This window comes from Papaver somniferum, chromosome 7 (genome assembly GCF_003573695.1).
Source record: "Papaver somniferum cultivar HN1 chromosome 7, ASM357369v1, whole genome shotgun sequence".
Classification (NCBI taxonomy): Eukaryota; Viridiplantae; Streptophyta; class Magnoliopsida; order Ranunculales; family Papaveraceae; genus Papaver; species Papaver somniferum.
Window position 1 is genome coordinate 260,899,287 of NC_039364.1, and position 21,104 is coordinate 260,920,390.

At 43.6% G+C, this 21,104-nt stretch overlaps 1 long non-coding RNA gene across 1 annotated transcript; it reads right to left on the reverse strand.

The window, feature by feature from the left end:
• Positions 1–300: 300 nt before the first annotated feature.
• LOC113293715 lies at positions 301–3,611 on the reverse strand. The gene is made up of 8 exons (XR_003332496.1): positions 3,394–3,611; positions 3,186–3,308; positions 2,647–2,720; positions 2,372–2,560; positions 2,002–2,100; positions 1,667–1,798; positions 1,420–1,549; positions 301–554 (listed from the first exon to the last, which is right to left on the reverse strand). It is a non-coding gene; the product is annotated as an uncharacterized LOC113293715 (long non-coding RNA).
• Between the last annotated feature and the right edge of the window lie 17,493 nt (positions 3,612–21,104).

Consider the following 21,104-nt stretch of genomic DNA (forward strand, 5'->3'; position numbering starts at 1 on the left):
TCCAACTAAATTTTAGTGGTTCAAGAGCTTAAGCTTCCATAGGAGTCGTCGGATAAGAATTTCAGCCGCTGAACTTTGAGTTGGTACAAGGGTTAGGCTACCTTCTTTCTGGTTGTCCAAGGTTTTTTACCTCTGTTTTTGATTTGGTTCAAGGGTTTGGCCACCACATTTGGTGTTGGTCAAGGTTTCTAACCGCTGTTTTTCAGGTAGTTCAATGTTAGTTCTGAGTGGGTGAAAAGCTCTTCCCACATTGACCAAGGATGTCGCCCGTTGTCTTTAGGGTGTTAGATGAGATGAATACTTCAGAAATCCAGAACTTTTTATTGATTATTTTAATCATTGAATCAGTACAATTAGACCAGATGGGTACAATGATAAAATAAAAAGAAAATCTTAACCTAGATAAGCATTCAGGTATTTGACCTTCCATCTGCACCTTTAGGACGTTTTGTGTACTGCACACTTCAGAAATGGCCAATTGACAGTTTCAGCTTGAACCAGGGCTTCATCCTCGAGCAAGGCATGAAATTTGTCCTTGTTGATCTTCTTTAGACCTGCAGAATTCCACTTGTTTTTTAGCTGAACAAATTGAACATGATGTATTTGATGATCGTATCTATAAAATCCACACATGAACTACGCATCCAATTCCTAGTCTTCTATTTCACTAACTAGATCTCAGTAAAAGCAAAAGATTGTCATAGTATATCCACCAACAAAACCATACAACAATTTCCGGTATGATTCAACACAAGCAAAATCACATCCACAGGACCCCAAAAATATATGATTGTACTGAACTGAGAACTCTTGAGCATTAATGGTGCAGTACCCTTTGACTTATGAATTACAATCAGCAGTTATAACTCCTAACAAAATTCAAAAAAGATTTAGAAATGTGAGACGATTACTATTAAAAGATCAATAGATTTATGAAGCTCAATTATCAACTATTTCATGAACTTTATCCCCGCTACTTCGTTCTAACTATACAAGTTTTCAACTATCAATTAATTAGGAAGGGAGAACTACAGTTGGCACTATCGTAACTATCTGCACAGGCAGGCGAAACTACAAATTGACAACCTTGTACCCTCATCCCTATCAATACAAAGATGGCAACGTCGATGGACTATCAAGTTTCATTTATATAAGATTTAAGTGAACTATTTTTTTTAGCAGCAAATTAACTGCCAGAGTCTAGAAAAACTAAAATCTCGTGTTTTCCAAACACATTCAAACCAGCCGAGGATGAATTACTGGGCTAACAATCAAAATCTTACTACATGAAAACCATCCATTGTCTATGTCACACTGCTACTACATCCGTTCAAAAAACAACTACTATCAGGACTCAATCAAGAAAACAAACACTGTCAAATTAAATGGTACATCATAAAAATAAGTAACAACAGTAACCTGAGCTCGGAGGAAACCAGAGAGAGCAAAGGTGCAGAGTTTTCCAGTGTAGATGTCACTCATCAATATGTCAAATATTGAGCTGAATGGAAGCATGATCTTTTGCGGTTATATCCTATTTATAGCAGAACTACAATTCAAAATAGCAAATAATATCAAACTCATACTTAAATTAAGATAAAATTAAACAACCACAGACACAAAACAACAAATAATGGAGTTGTACATGTCATTCCAGTCATCGTACCTGATCAAGGTTAGTTCATCGGCTTCATCCGAAGATAGACCATGTGCGCATACACTAAAAGCAAACAAATCCTTCTCATATCGTAAGTGTAAGGCAATACGTATCATAAGACCTAATTCTCTCCACCAAAAGCTGATAAATGAAGATCCATCAGTAATTCTTACAGCCATATACCCAACGCATGTGTCAAAGAGGAATTTTTCATTTAACATAGGCAGGGCAATATGATGACTAAAAAAACTGGTAACTGGGTATAAACATTAGCAAACACAGTATCAGAGCTGTGAAATACTCAACAAATAAGCACGGCAAAAAAAATGGGGCAAAAAGACTACCCTTAACTTCTTCATCCTTGATTGAGTGGAGACGGAAGCGACCCTTGGTGTCATACAAGAGATGGAAGTTCTCGTTTGTCTTGGGAATCAATACAACATCTAATAAGTAAACATAGAAGCCATATCAGGGTTTCACATATAAGCTAAAATACTAAGACAAATTACTCGCGAAAGGTCATGGTAAGCAGTAGACGTTCTAGTATCCTCAAATTTCTTGATTCAAAATAATCACTAGTTCTAGAATCCTCGAATGTTCATTCAGTGACATCCTTCAATTCATAAATAGCATTTCCCAATGGAAACATGTTAAAAAATATTGACACTAAAAAGAAAAGCAGACTAAATAAAGGAGTATATTATATACACGTACCCATGAATACAGATGGATAGGTCTTGTCTGTTCGCACTTTCCCATCAACAAGAACGTGTCTTTGCATCAAAATAGCAATAACCTCACAGTATGTAAGGGCCTACTTCAATATGTTTCGCAGGTAAAAGAATAAAGGGAAGACATTCCCTATATTTGTAAGGATCTGAATCGTGGTGATGGTTTGGGAGCCTACACAACAGAAATTTTTGCATAGCGAGTAAGCATATCATCCTTTCCATCCCTACATAACTTTAAAAAATAAGTCGTCTACTTACAAATGCGCCTCCAAGTTTATCGAGCATCCGTTTTGGGGCATAAGCCTCTTCAAATGCTTCTTCAATCCCCTCGCCTGAGAATTATCAAATAGTTAGGATAAAACAAATTTGTATAATAATACAAGATTAAGGAACCACGAATCCAACGAAGACAATAAGTGTAAGGAACATTTGTAATTTCAGCCATCCTTAAAATTCACAACATGACATAACTACTACAAAAGCAACTAAATTGAACAATAATATGGGACAATCTATTTAAGTTTCCAGATACCCTGCTTAATCTATACATTCATCCAACACCCAAATTGATTGCAGTCATTTTAGAACATCCCAGAATTCAGTGGATCTAGCAATGAATTTTATCGTCATTTTGCTTATGGTTTAGAATTTTAGATTGGATCCGAGCAAGTATGAAGTCTATGATTCAAACTAGGGTCAGAACTCACAGAGACCAATCTCTAAGAACTAGAAAAAGACTGAATTAATTTACGCCTCTCGATAAAGGATAAACAATGGCTCACAAGAGTTGTCAATACCTAGTGGTTCTGTCTCTTGATAAAGTTGAAGGTCCAGCAGCACCTAGTAGTTCCATTCTCCTGAGCACAAGTAATCTAGATCCTGAACTTCGGCTCGAAACCTCTCAAGAGCTTGAGCATCACCTGCAAAATCAGACCAATTCACCAAAGTAAATCCCTTTTGTATCATACTGAAACATAGTCCAAGGATTTGAAGATGATTTTTTACCTGTGGTTGTTAGTTGATGGCTGTTACAACTTCAGAAACTCCAACAACAAAACAAACCCCTAATCTGCAACCCTAACTCCAACACCAGATCGAGTAACCAGTCTCAATAAGAGATGGGCCAACCACACAGATCGAGTAAAACCAGCTTTCGCTTTATCTTAGCCAACATCAACCTACAATAGAAACAGACAACCATTTTATTTATCAAATTCTATTTGCAAAATGGCTCCAACCATACCATTTCCGAAATATATATGTATATATTACAAAAGGTAGGAACTATTCCCCCTTTTGTTGTTCGTGTCTTGCTGTTAGTGAAAGAAGACTATTATTGGTGCGTCACATTTCAATAGATGGGCTTCATTTGGATTCTTAATGTCCAAAAAAATGGTTATGCGATATCCTAACACATATACAAAATGTCAAGATTATCCTTTAACTAGAAGTAATTTTACGTCCAGATTTCTTTTAATTCCAACCATAGAATTTTATTTACATGTAATTTTACGTCCAGGTTTGGATTAGTTCCAACCGTATAAGCTCATTTTACGTCCAGGTTTCTTTTAATTCCAACCGCAAAATCCGTTTTTACGTCCAGTTTTCTTTTAGTTCCAACCGTAGAAGTGATTTTACGTCCAGGTTTGGATTATTTCCAACCGTAGAATTTTATTTGCCCAGGTTTGAATTAGTTCCAACCATAGAAGCTCATTTTACGTCCAGGTTCCTTTTAATTCCAGCCGTAGAAGTGATTTTACGTCTAGCATCTTGTTTGTTTGCAGCTGACTCAGCGTCTGGATCTGAGTCAACCTCTGACTCGGGCCGAGTCAGCAGTCAGACCGTTTGTTTTGCATTTTGAGTCAGATCTGACTCGACCTATGACTCAGACATAACCCCCGACTCGGACCCATTTGAGTCAGGTAACAAAATACCCCTGACTCACGGGACCAAACCACTGACTCACATTTTTTTGAGTCAGATGAGTCAGATCTGACTCAAAACAAACATATCGAGTCAGATCCAGATGAGTCAGGTAATTTCACTCAGATCCAGATGACTCAGATCCAGACGACTCAGATGAGTCAGGAGTAAACAAACATAGTGTAGGTTTGGAATATTTCCAACCGTAGAAGTGATTGTACGTCTAGGTTTGGAATATTTCCAACCGTAGAAGTGATTTTACGTCTAGATTTGGATTATTTCCAACCGTGGAAGTTTATTTTACGACCAGTTTTTCTTCCCACAAAAACTTTGTCCCGGAATTCACCAAGTATACAACAAAATTCATTAATTTAATTTTTATCTAATTAAATTAAATTAAAATTAACTAAATAAGGGTTGTTTAGTCATTATAAAATTATTTGAGATAAGGGGTTTTTGATATTACTTATGGGTGACCCGTTTCTGTCCTATTAGGTGACGCCTCTCTAATGGAATGTGACGCCCCAATAATACCCTTCTAATGAAAAGACCCCTTAGTTATTGAGTGCCAACCCTTCATTTTTCACCTCCTTACCAACAATTTTGAGTTGGAAAACAATCCTTAATATCCATACCATCCTCCACCTCATTTCCTACACAAAAAAAAACAACGATTCGAGGATCTAGAACTGAAAGCAAAGCTGAATTCATGCTATAAAGAAAGTTGTAACTATAAACCAAAACAAAAACTCAAGTTAAAATTGGAACCAAGCCCAAACATTAATTAACTAAGAGCAAGTCTTATGGTGGAATCCACCCTATTCCAAATGTGAAAAAACCATGGAATGTCAAGTCCAGTGGCTTCCAAGTTGGGGCTTTCCACAAAAAATCCAAGGAGGGTTCCATGGTTTGGTGGAAGGGTTCGTGGAATCCATCTAAAAGCCAATAAGAATAGCGCTAAACGCAAATAAGATTGGCGCTAAAAAACCGTCATTAAGAATTGCGTTTTTTTTTATCCGTAGATTTAAAATGAGTTGTTGAAATCTAACGGCCGAAAAAAAGCTTCATTCTTAATTGCGTTTTTAAGCTTCATTCTTAATTGCGTTTTTTTAGCTCCATTAAGAATATCGTTTCTACTATTTCACCATTACACTTGCGCTTCCATCCACAGTTCCAAGTGCTGAGGTGGCGTGGAAGATGGAAGATGGATGAATTCCACCATAAGACTTGCTCTAAAGCATCACTAAGAAGGCAATTATTAATTACCTGAATATATTCTTCAGTTCACTTCTAACCCCCTTTTATAAAACTCATTAAGAATCTAACCTTCATCTGAAACATAGATGAGTACAAACCCAAGTTAAAAAACTTAGGGTTTATTTTTCATGAAAACCCCCAAAACTAAAACAAAATCAAACGGTATAAAATCAAAATCATAAGGAAATAGAAGTAATCATAAAACGAACCATGAAATTTCCTAATTGCTTGTAAATCTTTTGATACTTCTTCTTCTGTTAGTGAATCCCTGAAATCTGCAAAACACCCAAACCCAGTTATAACATTATCTCAATTCTTGAATAAAACCGTAGCCCATGAAAAACAAATGATCTAGCAACAACATATAGAAATCAAAATCAAACTAGTGAATCAGTGAAGTAAAACCAAAAAGCAGAGATTAAGTGACAAAAGCAATAGGGAAAAGAAGAAAAGTGGAAGAATTGCCATTTTCGTATCTAGTTCAGATGTCAAACACTTGGAATACAGAGAGAAAGCAATCGATCTCAAGGGAATCAAAAAAACATAGATAGGTCTTTTAGGATTAGGGTTTTTCAATCTCGTCTGAGAGTTACCAGAAGAAAGAGAAATGAAGAGCGAGAGAGATGGATGCGAAGGAGGAGAAATGAAATTAGGTTTAGCAAACAAAGTTTTGTGGTTACGATAGAAGGTGAAGTGGATAAGGATAATGATGGCCAAACGGATGAGGATGAGAAATTCCCTAAGAGCATCCACAATGGACGATCAAACCTATATATTTGGTCAAGAAACATGACACAGCGGGACAGACTATCGAGTAAAAGCTGGACCAAAACCAAATCCCAGACTATATTTGGTCTGGGACCAAGACCAAACCCAAATATAGTCGAGCGGACGTATAAAGTGATCCTGTGATGGGGCAGACATTGTATGTGATCCTGACCAAATGGGGCGGACATTATATGTGATCCTTGTGATGGGGCGAACATTATATATGATCCTGACCAAATTTACTCTTCCATCCTAGTGTAACACCACGGACAAAACTCAAATTTGGTCGTTTTTTTTTTGGTCTTTGAACTTTGGTTTTGATCGCACCACTGCAGTTGCTCTAAAGAAACAATTGTATTGAATTTTTAGCCGGTGGATTACCAAAACATTTGGACGGTGGAGATTTTGTCTGAGATTCTCATACGGATTGAGGAAATTACAGTGTGTGCTTCTTTTTGTGATGTATATTCGGTTTATTTATGAACCTTCAATATATGGAAAAACTTGAAAGAATATTATATAAATTAGAATAATTTTGGATATTATCATCCATCAATTATAAAAAAATTTGAATATATGCACAAGAATGAATTGGAAAAATGAAAAATTTATACAATGACTGTCTCCGACTTTCGACTAGACAAAGTTTAGAAATATAATGATGATAGATTTCGTGTTCCAGCATAGATTTGACTTAGGGTAAAAGTTTTTTAAAGATAACACGATAAAAATATGTAAGTACAACGTCTCGATGAAGAAGAAATCATTCAGGAAGAAATGACAAGAATCTGTTGATCTAGGGTTCTTATGAAGATTCTAGCTTAGTGGAAGAGGTCATTAATCAGAATAAATCAGACAAATGAAAAATCGAATCGATAATTAATAAATTCTAAAATGCACTTGAAGCAATATGACAACACGTGGTATATAAATGCTTAGGCGTATTTCATAAGATCGATTCAATTCTAAAATTAGCTTACTTGGTAAAATCATCCTATGAAAATATCAGAGTATACCCAATATTTTTTAGTGCCATGTATAAAGATCGCTAAGCCAAAATGTAGTGCGTAACTGCCCCATGGCAAACATCGATCAAACCACGTAGTATAGAATTTTGAATGGTGGGTAATGATGGTCGTGTGGATGAAACAAAATTTTGGGAAATTGAAAATTCGTTCGGGAATCATATGGATTAAGAGAAGTGTGTGAAAAACATGTTTGGTTCTTGTGGTGCTAAAATGAACCGGTGCATTCGGTTTATTCATCAACCTTTGACAAGCTAAAAACACAAAGAATATTAGTATATAAATAAGAATAACTAAGAATATTTTTATTGACCTTCAAGTATACAAAAGTTAGAATATATATAAGAATGAATTATTAGAAAAATGAAAGATGAATTCGATAATTGTTTAAATAACATATCATTCGGATAAAAAACATAAATTTATCTTGATTTATATGAATTTAGATTCTAGGCTATGTTTAATCTCACTTGATATCGTTGGTTTTATCAACCTAATTAAATTTCATTCGTTATTCATCAATGTTTAATAGTCATGTATTTACTTTTACAGTTGGTAAAGGTGTCCAGAGACAAATAATTTTGGTGGCTAACTACACTTGCTAGAAATATATTTCCTTTATTATACTTTTCGTTGCCAGACAATAGTTGTCGAAATATACTAGCAACGCCGGAAATCTGATGGTTGGATTAGGTGTCTACCAACAGGATTGTCCGGTGGCTAAGACGAGTGACAAAAAAATTATACCTTCTATGGTACGTTTTGGTTACCTAACCATGGTGTATGGAGGATAGTAACAACAAATATGATATTTTGGTTGTTAAGTCAGCGTTACTAAATAGTTCAACCAACGGTCGTTCTTGGAAAACTGGTCGTTAGAGATATCTACCAGCTGGAGCTGTTTATGGTTACCAAAAGTTATCGCTTGAGAGTTCCACCGACTGCAGTTGGTAAGAAATTAGTCGCTAATTCCAAGTTTTCTTGTAGTATACATATCACCATAGTATTGTTGTCAAAGTTGTGATACAATTGAACTTTGATGTTGTGTAATAACACTATGACACTGTATAACAATGATTGAGAGCTTCTGTTTTCTCATTGTTATGGATACGTATCTTCAACAACATTGATTCTAAGTTGAACACGTTCAGAATCATTGGAGTACTTGGAAGTGACGAAGTTTTCGAATAATGTTGAAGAACCAAGGAAATCAAGCATTTAGATTGAAAGCTACAAAGTTTATCTATGACGGACCGGAAAATTTCGCCTTTGGAGCGTTGCCCCGCAGGTCGTAACTTTCCCGGTGCGTCATGATAAAGCTACGATCAGGGCCTCAAAGCTAGGAAAATGCACGTTCATTTTCCATTGCAAGCATGCTCGTGTAGCATGACTCATCTAACTTAGCTTCCATACCGCTCCAGCTTTCCCTTGTTCTGCGAAGGTTTTATCTATAAAATAAAGACTTTCCTAAAACGGCAAAAACGACCTTTTGAGGCCATAAACGAAGGAATTTGGATACATTCTGGTGACCGTGTGGATCTATAGATCACATGTCTTGATCTTTGGGACGTTTCCCATCAAAATGGACTCCTCTTGAGCTAAATTATGACATTCGGGTTTTTAGCATATGTCGAACGCCTTGACAGGAAGTATGAGCATCCAGCGAATGGAATGCAACTTGCCTCATCAAGTTTGGCCACAATCATCTCTTGCATCGAGCTACCGAGCCAGATGATATGAGAGGCCAGAATGTCGCAATCATCTCACGATTAGATGATATGAGCGACAATGTGTTGGACCGGCAATGCTGCAACTCATTGCGGCTGCCTACTTTTGATGGTGGTTTTTAGACAAGGGGTAAAATCGTAAAACCTTACGCATAACATGACTTCATCGGTGACGCTAAACACATTTATTAGAACATTTAATGCACTTATGTAAAAGATTACCAGGGTATCTTTTTTCAAATGTTAAACTAGGGTTTCGACACACAAAACCCTAGGCCGCAAAATCGCTGCGCATCATGGAAACTATGCCAAAACCAAAGCCGCAAAATCGCTGCGCATCATGGCAACTATGCCAAACCCAAAGCCGCACAATCGTTGCGCATCATGGAAACTATGCCAAAATCAAAGCCGCACAATCACTGCGCATCATGGCAACTATTCCAAAACCAAATCCGCACAATCATTGTGCATCATGGCAACTATGCCAAAACCAAAACCGCCCAATCGCTTCGCATCATGGCAACCATTCCAAAACCAAGCCGCACGATCGTTGCGCATCATGACAACTATGCCAAAACCAAAGCCGCACAATCGCTGCGCATCATGGCAACTATGCCAAAACCAAATCCGCACAATCGCGGCGCATCATGGCAACTATGCCAAAACTAAAACCGCACAATGGCTGTGCATCATGGCAACCATGCCAAAACCAAGTCGCACGATCGTTGCGCATCATGACAACTATGCCAAAACCAAAGCCGCACAACCATTGCGCTTCACGGCAACCGTGCCAAATTCGAGCCGCACAATCATTGCGCTTCACGGCAACCGTGCCAAATTTGAGCTGTACAATCAACGCGCCATACGCACCATTGGCACATGCCAAGCGACGCTTGCGACCTATCATGCCAAGCCGTGAAAACCTAGGGCCAATCCGCTACACGCGTCATTGGCACATGCCAAGCGACGCTTGAGACCTAGCATGCCAAGCCGTTCAAACCTAGGGCCAAGCCGCCACACGCGCCATTGGCACATGCCAAGCGACGCTTGCGACCTAGCATGCCTAGCCGTGCAAACCTAGGGCCAAGCCACCACACGCGCCATTGGCACATTCCAAGCGACGCTTGCGACCTAGCATGCCAAGCCGAGCAAACCTAGGGCCAATCCCCCACACGCGCCATTGGCACATGCCAAGCGACGCTTGCGACCTAGCATGCCAAGCCGTGCAAACCTAGGGCCAAGCCGCCACACGCGCCATCGGCACATGCCAAGCGACGCTTGCGACCTAGCATGCCAAGTCGTGCAAACCTAGGGCCAAGCCGCCACATGCACCATTGGCACATGCCAAGCGACGCTTGCGACCTAGCATGCCAAGACGTGCAAACCTAGGGCCAAGCCGCCACACGCGCCATTGGCACATGCCAAGCGACGCTTGCGACCTAGCATGCCAAGCCGTGAAAACCTAGGGTCGAGCCGCCACACGCGTCATTGGCACATGCCAAGCGACGCTTGCGACCTAACATGCCAAGACGTGCAAACCTAGGTCCAAGCCGCCACACGCTCCATTGGCACATGCCAAGCGACGCTTGCAACCTAGCATGCCAAGTCGTGCAAACCTAGGGCCAAGCCGCCACATGCGCCATTCGCACATGCCAAGCGACGCTTACGACCTAGCATGTCAAGCCGTGCAAACCTAGGGCCAAGCCGCCACACGCGCCATTGGCACATGCCAAGCGACGCTTGCAACCTAGCATGCCAAGCCGTGCAAACCTAGGGACAAGCCGCCACACGCGTCATTGGCACATGACAAGTGACGCTTGCGATCTAGCATGCCAAGCCATGCAAACCTAGGGCCAAGCCGCCACACGCGCCATTGGCACATGCCAAGCGACGCTTGCGACCTAGCATGCCATGCCGTGCAAACCTAGGGCCAAGCCGCCACACGCGCCATTGGCACATGCCAAGCAACGCTTTCGACCTAGCATGCCTAGCCGTGCAAACCTTGGGCCAAGTCGCCACACGCGCCATTGACACATGTCAAGCAACGCTTGCGTCCTAGCATGCCAAGTCGTGCAAAGCTAGTGCCAAGCCGCCACACGCGTCATTGGCCCATGCCAAGCGACCCTTGCAACCTATCATGCCAAGCCGTGCAAACCTAGTTCCAAGCCGCCACACGTGCCATTGGCACATGCCAAGCGACCCTTGCAACCTAACATGCCAAGTCGTTCAAACCTAGGGCCAAAGCCGCTGCGCGCGCCATTATCACATGCCATGCAACACTTGCATTTCGGCATTGCCACCTGCACCCGATGCGCAACCTACAGCCAAGCATTCCACACAAGCCATTGGCATATGCCATGCAACCCTTGCACTTTAGCATGCCCCGCCTACATCAAAGGCCACGATTCCTATCAAGATGCAAAATCTCGATCGTCGAAGGTCGCCACTGAGCCGGCACATCTCTCAAGCTCAACTTATCAAACACCAGCGACATGCTACACGTTTTCCACGAATTTCATCAATACCAGGCGTTACCACCTCTTCCCATTTAACTCATCCGTTTTTTTTCTTACGAGGCCAGAGTACGTTTCACTTAGACTTGTATAAATAGGTCTTACCTATTTCCACCAAGACAACAAGTTTTTTGGTCAGGAGAAATACAATACTCAGAAAGGAAACTTTGCTAGCTTTCCCAAAATCTTTCACTTTATGATACAAGTCAAGTACTACTCTTCCAGAACTGTTCTGGTCTCAACACTCTCTTCGCTTCCCTCCCTAAACCAGCCCTTCTCCTCCTCTTTGTGACCGGAGCAAATCCGGAACGGCCATTTCTTGGTTTAGGCCGGAGTTGTACAGAATGATCTCTCGAATCCAAAGTACTCCCGTGCAGTACATTTTTTTAGGGTTTAGATTTGTTTCTCACTCACCTACCAAAATTACCAAAATCGGCAGAAACGATTTTCACCCATAAACAATTGGCGACCACAGTGGGAGATTAATCTTTCGGTTGCAATATCATATCCTAAATTTCATTACCTATTCTAGATTTCAGAAGATGGTCGGTTTTCGGACTATCTCTACAAACTCAAATCGCACTCAGGCGAATGATGATCTTTCCGCTCCAGTTAATGGCACAACCAACGGAGAAATCCTTATACTGGTCGATCTGGCACGAGCTCAAGAGATACATACCAAGAACATGGACCTGATGAAGGAAGCAATCAACAACATACTTGACTTTCTCATTAGTTTGGCACCGAAATTAAGTGACTCACGCTTCCCAGAAGATCAAGGACCGGGGACTAGTATCCCAAACGAACATTCTCAAATCAATGGTTTTGTCACTAACTGGAAGCCAGTCGACCAGGAAGCAACCTCACTGGTGGAGAACTTATGCGAACCGCTGCACCTCTCCAAGGATCAGCGGGTAGAGACATTCTCCGCTATCAATCAGATAGCATTGAATGTGTCTCTGGTTCCTTCACACGTGGGGACTTCAAGAACACCAGAGATATCCATCAACAATATTGTGTTCACTGATGATGACATGATGGTTGAAGAAGGTCATAACCGAGCCCTACACGTCACGGCTCTCGTCAGGAACACGGAGTTCCGAAGGGTACTCATCGACACAGTAGCATCCTCCAATGTCACCACTCTTGGAACGCTCAAGGCTGCCAGGGTGCGGCCTGGCGAAGTCATACGACAATTTACTACGATGACAGATTTCGAAGGTAACCAAACCAGCACGTACGGATACATCAACTTGGAGTTGACAGTAGGACCAATATGATCCAACGTGAAATTCGAAGTAATCGAGAAAGAACCAGATTACCACATGATACTAGGAAGACCGTGGCTACACGACCACAAAATCATTCCTTCAACATACCACCAGTGCCTAAAAACTATGCTGAACGGGGAAGTTGTTCGTATCTCCGCATCATTATCTCCCTACGCGCCAATCTATTGCGTAGAGACATTTGAACCAAAGAAGGGTTCACGAGACACGACGGACAGAGTTCACAGCTTCCTGCTGCCGAAATGGACGTCGCTCAAGGAAAGCGATAAGTCGACATCGCTCCATGGAGAAGTACGCCCCCCATCATCTTCGAAAGGAAAGTCGCCTGTCTTCCTCTGCCAAGCCAAGGCATAACCCGCGCCCGCACCAAACGAGGATGCACTCCCGCCGCAAGTCATGACAGAAAAGGAAAGATCACGTATCGCCATCACTGTTAGCAATTAACAGGGGAGACCACGACCCGGTCTCTCCGCCCAACAGAATGTTTTCACAACAACCAAGAGGAAGTTCCGGACGCACCTCAACAGCTGCAGGACGGGACCAATTCGACCACTGACGAATTCGAGACTGCCAATATTGGGAGCGAGGAATCTCCACGACCCATCCTGATCAGCTCAACTTTATGCTCAGCGGAACGCTCGAAGCTGGTCGACCTACTCAAAGAGTATCAAGATATATTTGCACGGACATATGAAGAGATGTCCGGCTTAGACGAAAAGCTAGTCACTCACCATCTACACATAACACCCTGATCTAAACCGGTGAAACAATCCCCGAGACAATTCAGACATGACGTAGAAGAATAAATTAAAGCGGAGATTCAGAAATTGCTAGCCTCTGGTTTCATCAAACCTATTCACCATCCCACCTGGTTGGCTAATGTCGTTCCAGTAAAGAAGAAGAATGGCCAGATTAGATGTTGTGTCGACTTCAGAGATTTAAATAAATGCTGCCTTAAAGACGATTTCCCACTTCCTAACATCGACATGCTGGTAGACGCTACCAGTGGGCACGAAATGTTCTCTTTCATGGACAGGTACAGTGGCTACAACCAGATAAAGATGTACGAACACGATACAAGTAAGACCGCTTTCCGAACTCCTCTCGGAAATTTCTACTATACCGTAATGCCTTTCGGTCTAAAGAATGTTGGCGCCACCTACCAACGCGCCATGACTACCATCTTCCACGACATGATGCACAAACAAGTCTAGGATTATGTAGATGATGTGGTGGTTAAATCAAAAACTCGAGCAGCCCATCCAGAAACACTACGACAAGTGTTTGAAAGGTGTCGCGAATACAAGCTAAAGATGAACCCTTTGAAATGCGCATTTGGTGTCTCTTCAGGGAAATTCTTAGGGTTCCAGGTAACATTCGAAGGGATTAAAGTCGACCCGGTCAATACACAAGCTATTCTTACGATGCCACCTCCACGAACTGTGAAGGAACTCCAGAGTTTCATGGTTAAAATAAACTACATTCGCCGCTTCATACCGGGACTGGCGCAGCTTGTCACTGCATTTACTCCTTTACTAAAGAAAGGGGCGAGCTTTGTGTGGACTACGCTTCAACAGGAAGCATATCAGAAAATCCAACAAACGTTGTCCTCCCCGGCCGTCATGAAACCCATGTACAAGGAAGACGGTTGTGTCTTTACACGGCCTTCAGTGGTACTGCTGTTGGAGCCCTTCTCGCTCAAGAAGACGACTAAGGGATCGAACATCCCATATACTATTTCAGTCGAACATTAAGAGATGCTGAACTCAGATACCCCAAAGCGTAAAAGGCGTGTCTGGATTTAATTTATTCCATCCAAAAGTTTCGACACTACCTTCTCTCCAACAAGGTGGTAGTGATATCCAAATCTGATCCTGTAAAGTTTTTCCTCTCAAAACCGGCCCTGATAGGGAGACCGGATAAATGGCTCCTTCAGATGTTAGAATTCGACATAACATGCGCTTCCCCGAAGGCTATTAAAGGACAAGTTGTTGCAGATCTGTTAGCAGCATTTCCAGGAGAAAATACTGCAAAGTTACGTGAGGATCTTCCTGGAGATCTTCCAGAAGTTTTTCTAGTCAACGAAGAGGTATGGCTACTATTCTTCGAAGGCTCTTCCACCCCTAGTACTAACACCGGAGGAGAAGGCGTGTTTATGGTATCCCCTGCTGGTGAAGTCTTCTCGTATTCTTTCAAGCTAGACTTCCCTTGCACTAACAACTCAGCGGAGTACGAAGCCTTCCTCATAGGACTATCACTGGATAAACAAGATTGGGCCACACGTCTGGAAATAAGAGGTGATTCCAAACTACTCGTCAACCAGATGAACGGAATCTACGCGCTAAAGGAATTAACACTGGCGCCATACAGAGCTGAAGCACAAAAACTGCTAAACTACTTCGCTGATGGAACCATCACACACATCGGCCGTAATAGCAACAAGCACGCTGATTGTCTAGATACACTAGCATAAAAACTACAGTTTGAAGGATTCAAAGAAACCCTGACAGTGAAAAGGCGAACCATAGCTTCTGCGTGGCTTTCGCAACCTGAGAAGGCCGAAGACGATGACTGGAGAACTCCTATTATCTAGGAACTCAACAGCTCACTTTCCCAGGGAAAGGTCAGTCTCAACACTTTGCGAAGCTTTATGCTTCAAGGCGTTCTATACCATCGAAACCCAGACGGCTCCCTGTCAAGATGCCTCGAAAAGAAAGAGGCGCAACAGCAACTTGACCGCGTTCATGCCTAGGTCTGTGGGATAACATCGGTAGTAACCCTCTATCGTCGTTTATAACTACTTGGTTACCACTGGCCAGAGATGGAGGCTCAATCCCGATTGCTTCAGAAAACATGTTCCAATTGCCAAGCACCACCGCATCAGTCAGAAGTCTTCAACATTAATCATGCTGGGGACTGGCAGAGGCCGTACATCAGCTACCTCTGCGATGTCATACTCCTTACCAACAAATAAAACGCGTCCAAGATAAAACAGGGATCCAAAAGGTTTGTGTTCCATGACGGGACTTTATATCGCAAAAATTTTGGAGGAAATTTACTGTGATGTTTGAATGAGGCGGAAATCCCGGTCATGCTCAGAGAAATACACGAAGGTGAAGGGAAACATAAGTTGTTTCTTCAAATACATGAGAAATACTACTGGCCGACCATGGAAGATGACGCAGCTGCTTTCATTTAGAAATGTCGAGAATGCCAGGTCCACGGAAACCTTATCCACGCGCCTCCAACACCCCTGCACTCGATAAGTAGTCCATGGCCCTTTTACAGCTGGGGACTTGACATCATCGGGAAGACCGCCATCTTCAAAGTAGCATGAATACATAATAACCGCGACCGAGTACTTCACCAAATGGGTCGAAGCTATCCCCTTGAAAGGAAAAACCAGAGTCACAATCGCGGCGTTCATCAAGGAACACATCATCTACAGTTTTGGCGTACCTAAACACATCATCACCGACAGCGGCACGCCTTTTGCTAACAAACAAGTACAGAAATTAATCGAGAGGTACGGTATCAAACAAGTCTTCTCTACTGTATACTACCCCCAGGGAAACGGGAAAGCCGAGAGCACCAACAAGACCCTGATTCGAATTCTCAGCCGAATGGTACACGACAATCCCAGAACTTGGCATGAGCAGCTGCCAATGGCCCTCTGGGCATACCGAACATCTCCAAGAATCTCCACCGGCGCTTCTCCCTACTCTCTCGTCTACGGTGCGGACGCAATCCTCCCAGCTGAAATCAAAATCCCGTCTGCCAGAATTGCCGCAGCAAGTGGAGTTCAATGGAATGAAGTCGAAACACTGAATGACAGAATAGCGGAACTAGAAACCATAGATTCCAGAAGATTCAGGGCAGAAGAACACCCACAGGCATACACAAAACAGAGTTTCCAGAGCATACAACAGGACCGTGAAACCCAGGGTTTTGAAAGCAGGAGATTTGGTGCTGAAGACTGCTAAACACATCCAGCAAGACGTATCTGCACCAAAGTTTTCCCCAAAATGGGAAGGCTCGTATATGATTATGAAGGCGTATGACAGTGGGTAATACAAGATTATTAAGGAAAATGGAGGAAAGCTAGAGGCAGTCATCAACGGGAAATGGCTCAAGGAATACTATGCCTAACCACTATATCACAACGCGCTACATCAGGGTGCGGAAATCCAGGCACCTTTTTTGCTTTCTTTTCATTTCCAATTATCAAGTTTCGATGCAACCTCAACAGATCAAAAAAATTTCTTTATTTCTTCAAAAAATAAGTAAAAAAAAACCTACATCTCGTAACACGAGTCAGAAAAGCCCATCCAATAGATTGTAATCCTTAGAAAGCATCATCTTTAACCGACTCTGATATCTTTCAGTCCTACTCTTCAAATTCTAGGTTAACTCTTCAACCTTCTGCGACTCCATAACCAAAGCTTTCTCCTCTTCCAGCATAGCTTTTGTAGTAGGGACCACACCAGCAAGGATACCGGCCCTGTCGACTTTCGCAATATCAAGACGATGTCGCAACCAGCTGACATTGAACTCCAGAGATTCACAAGTAGACACCATATTCTCCCCACTTTTGAATGGCTGACTCCACAATAACACGGATAGACATACTCTCCATTTCGGCGACCATCTGCAAGAGGCAATTCACTATGGAAACTAGAGAAGACGAACAATACTTCACCACGCTCCTGGTAGCAATATGACCATATATTTTCCATATCCCCGTGTAAAGAGCCACGAATTCTTTCCACACGAGGAACCCACTGACATTCCGGTAGTTGGAGGAAAGACACCTCATACGGGTCCCAAACGACAAACCTGCATTGGGATACTCGTGAAAAGAAATCCCTAAATCGACATTCTCCAGATCTGCAGCAGTCAATGAGATCAGGCTTGAAGAAAGAGGCGTGACTAGATCATCTTCATCAATGATGGTAACACATGCTCCGATAGGATATCTCTACACAAAAGAAAACTTTTGTCATTTATCAACAAACAGTGAAACATATGTCGATCAGTAGAAACATACCGGTATAATCTTCTTGACCCGAGTAACCCTGATCGGGGTGCTGTTGCAAGAGTCAAGCCTCACACATTTACCCGGAGAATCTAGCGGATCGAAGATGATTCACTTCTGGTCGACATGATGAGGAGAGGTAGACTTAACAAGAAAAACTTTTTTGGGAAGACGATGCAATTTCACTGGGAATAAATATTGGAGAACCTAAAAAAGAAAGGAAAGAAGAAATGACGGGTGTAACGCTTCCAGATTTTGAATAAGGAATGAAAGCCTTGATTAAAGACGTGCGTGAAGGAAGGCGATCGGTCCCACAAGGAAAAATCTCGCCACTCCCAAAGCATACGCACCTCCCTTGCTCACACCGGCTCTACCAAGCGCCTACTTTCCAACGCCATCCATGCTCCCCTTTGCCAATGCCATGACAGCCAGATGGCCCACACCCGCTTCAAGCTCCTTGATGCTGACAAGTCCCTCTCACACCAAGTCTATGCTAGTAGCTCCGCCTCGCGTTCGAAAGCCAGGCCCCGAAGGCACCTGGTCACACTGTGATTTGTGCAAAGCTATCAGATGCAAGGATTGCGAATTCTACTTACATCTCGAAAAAGGTCAGACAAGTCTCCTTAGCCCTCTTTCACGACTTACTGTCTCAGTTATATCCTCGTCTGTCACCATCTTATGCTTACCTTGCAACAAGGCCCCTGTTCCAAGCTAAGCAGGGGACTTAATGTTGATGGTGGTTTTTAGACAAGGGGTAAAATCGTAAAACCTTACGCATAGCATGACGGGTCACTGGTGACGCTAAACACATTTATTAGAACATTTAATGCACTTATGTAAAAAATTACCAGGGTATCTTTTTTCAAATGCTAAACTAGGGTTTCGACACACAAAACCCTAAGCCGCACAATCGCTGCGCATCATGGCAACTATGCCAAAACCAAAGCCACACAATCGTTGCGCATCATGGAAACTATGCCAAAACCAAAACCGCACAATCGCTGCGCATCATGGCAACCATGCCAAAACCAAGCCGCACGATCGCTGCGCATCATGGCAACTATGCCAAAACCAAAGCCGCACAATTGTTGCGCATCATGGCAACTATGCCAAAATCAAAGCCGCATAATTGTTGCGCATCATGGAAACTATGCCAAAACCAAGCCGCACGATCACTGCGCATCATGGAAACCATGCCAAAACCAAGTCGCACGATCGCTGCGCATCATGGCAACTATGCCAAAACCAAAGCCGCACAATCATTGCGCTTCACGGCAACCGTGACAAATTCGAGCTGCACAATCATTGCGCTTCACGGCAACCGTGCCAAATTCGAGATGCACAATCATTGCGCCACACGCGCCATTGGAACATGCCAAGCAACGCTTGCGACCTAGCATGCCAAGTCGTGCAAACCTAGGGCCAAGACGCCACACGCGCTATTGGCACATGCCAAGCGACGCTTGCGACCTAGCATGCCAAGCTGTGCAAACCTAGGGCCAAGCCGCCACACGCGCCATTGGCACATGCCAAGCGACGCTTGCACCTAGCATGCCAAGCCGTGCAAACCTAGGGCCAAGCCAACACACGCGCCATTGGCACATGCCAAGCGGCGCTTGCGACCTAGCATGCCAAGCCGTGCAAACCTAGGGCCAAACCGCCACACGCGCCATTGCACATGAAAAGCGACGCTTGCGACTTAGCATGCCAAGCCGTGAAAACCTAGGTCCAAGCCGCCACAAGTGCCATTGGAACATGCCAACCGACACTTGCGACCTAGCATGCCAAGTCGTGCAAACCTAGGGCCAAGCCGCCACACGCTCCATTGGTACATGCCAAGCGACGCTTGCGACCTAGCATGCTAAGCCGTGTAAACCTAGGGCCAAGCCGCCACACGCGCCATTGGCGCATGCCAAGCGACGCTTGCGACCTAGCTTGCCAAGTCGTGCAAACCTAGGGCCAAGCCGCCAAATGCGCCATTCGCACATGCCAAGCGACGCTTACGACCTAGCATGTCAAGCCGTGCAAACCTAGGGCCAAGCCGCCACACGCGCCATTGGCACATGCCAAGCGAGGCTTGCGACCTAGCATGCCTAGCCGTGCAAACCTAGGGCCAAGTCGCCACACGCTCCATTGGCACATGCCAGGCAACGCTTGCAACCTAGCATGCAAAGACGTGCAAACCTGGGGCCAATCCGCCACACGCGCCATTGGCACATGCCAAGCGACGCTTGCGACCTAGCATGCCTAGCCGTGCAAACCTAGGTCCAAGCCGCCGCACGCACCATTGGCACATGCCAAGCGACGCTTGCAACCTAGCATGCCAAGACGTGCAAACCTAGGGCCAAGCCGCCACACGCGTCATTGGCACATGCCAAGCGACGCTTGCGACCTAGCACGCCAAGCCGTGCAAAACCTAGGGCCAAGCCGCCACATGCGCCATTGGCACATGCCAAGCGACGCTTGCGACCTAGCATGCCAAGCCGTGCAAAACCTAGGGCCAAGCCGCCACACGCGCCATTGGCACATGCCAAGCCACGCTTGCGACCTATCATGCCTAGCCGTGCAAAACCTAGGGCCAAGCCTCCACACGCGCCATTGGAAAATTCCAAGCGACGCTTGCAACCTAGCATGCCAAGCCGTGCAAACCTAGTGCCAAGCCGCTACGTGCCCATTGGCACATGCCATGCAATACTTGAATTTTGGCATTGCCACCTGCACCCGATGCACAACCTACAACCAAGGCATTCCACACAAGCCATTGGCACATTCCATGCAACCCTTGCACTTTGGCATGCCGCGCCTACATCAAAGGCCACGATTCCTCTCAAGATGCAAAATCTCGACCGTCGAAGGTCGCCACTGAGCCGGCGTATCTCTCAAGATCAACTTATCAAACACCAGCGACATGCTACACGTTTTCCACGAAAACACTCGAGACATCAACACATGTCACAAACTGGGGGATGCTCTTTAGGGTTTTGGTTTGGCGGTTTACAGCGTGCGGCATACACAAATGCCCGTTTCAAGACAGTGTATTAAGAATAAAACAGTTAGTAAATGCAGGAAGTAATGGTGAAACGCTCTTTCATTATGGAACACCAATTCCATTAAATTCCATCAATACCAGGCGTTACCACCTCTTCCCATTTAACTCATCCGTTTCTTTTTCTTACGAG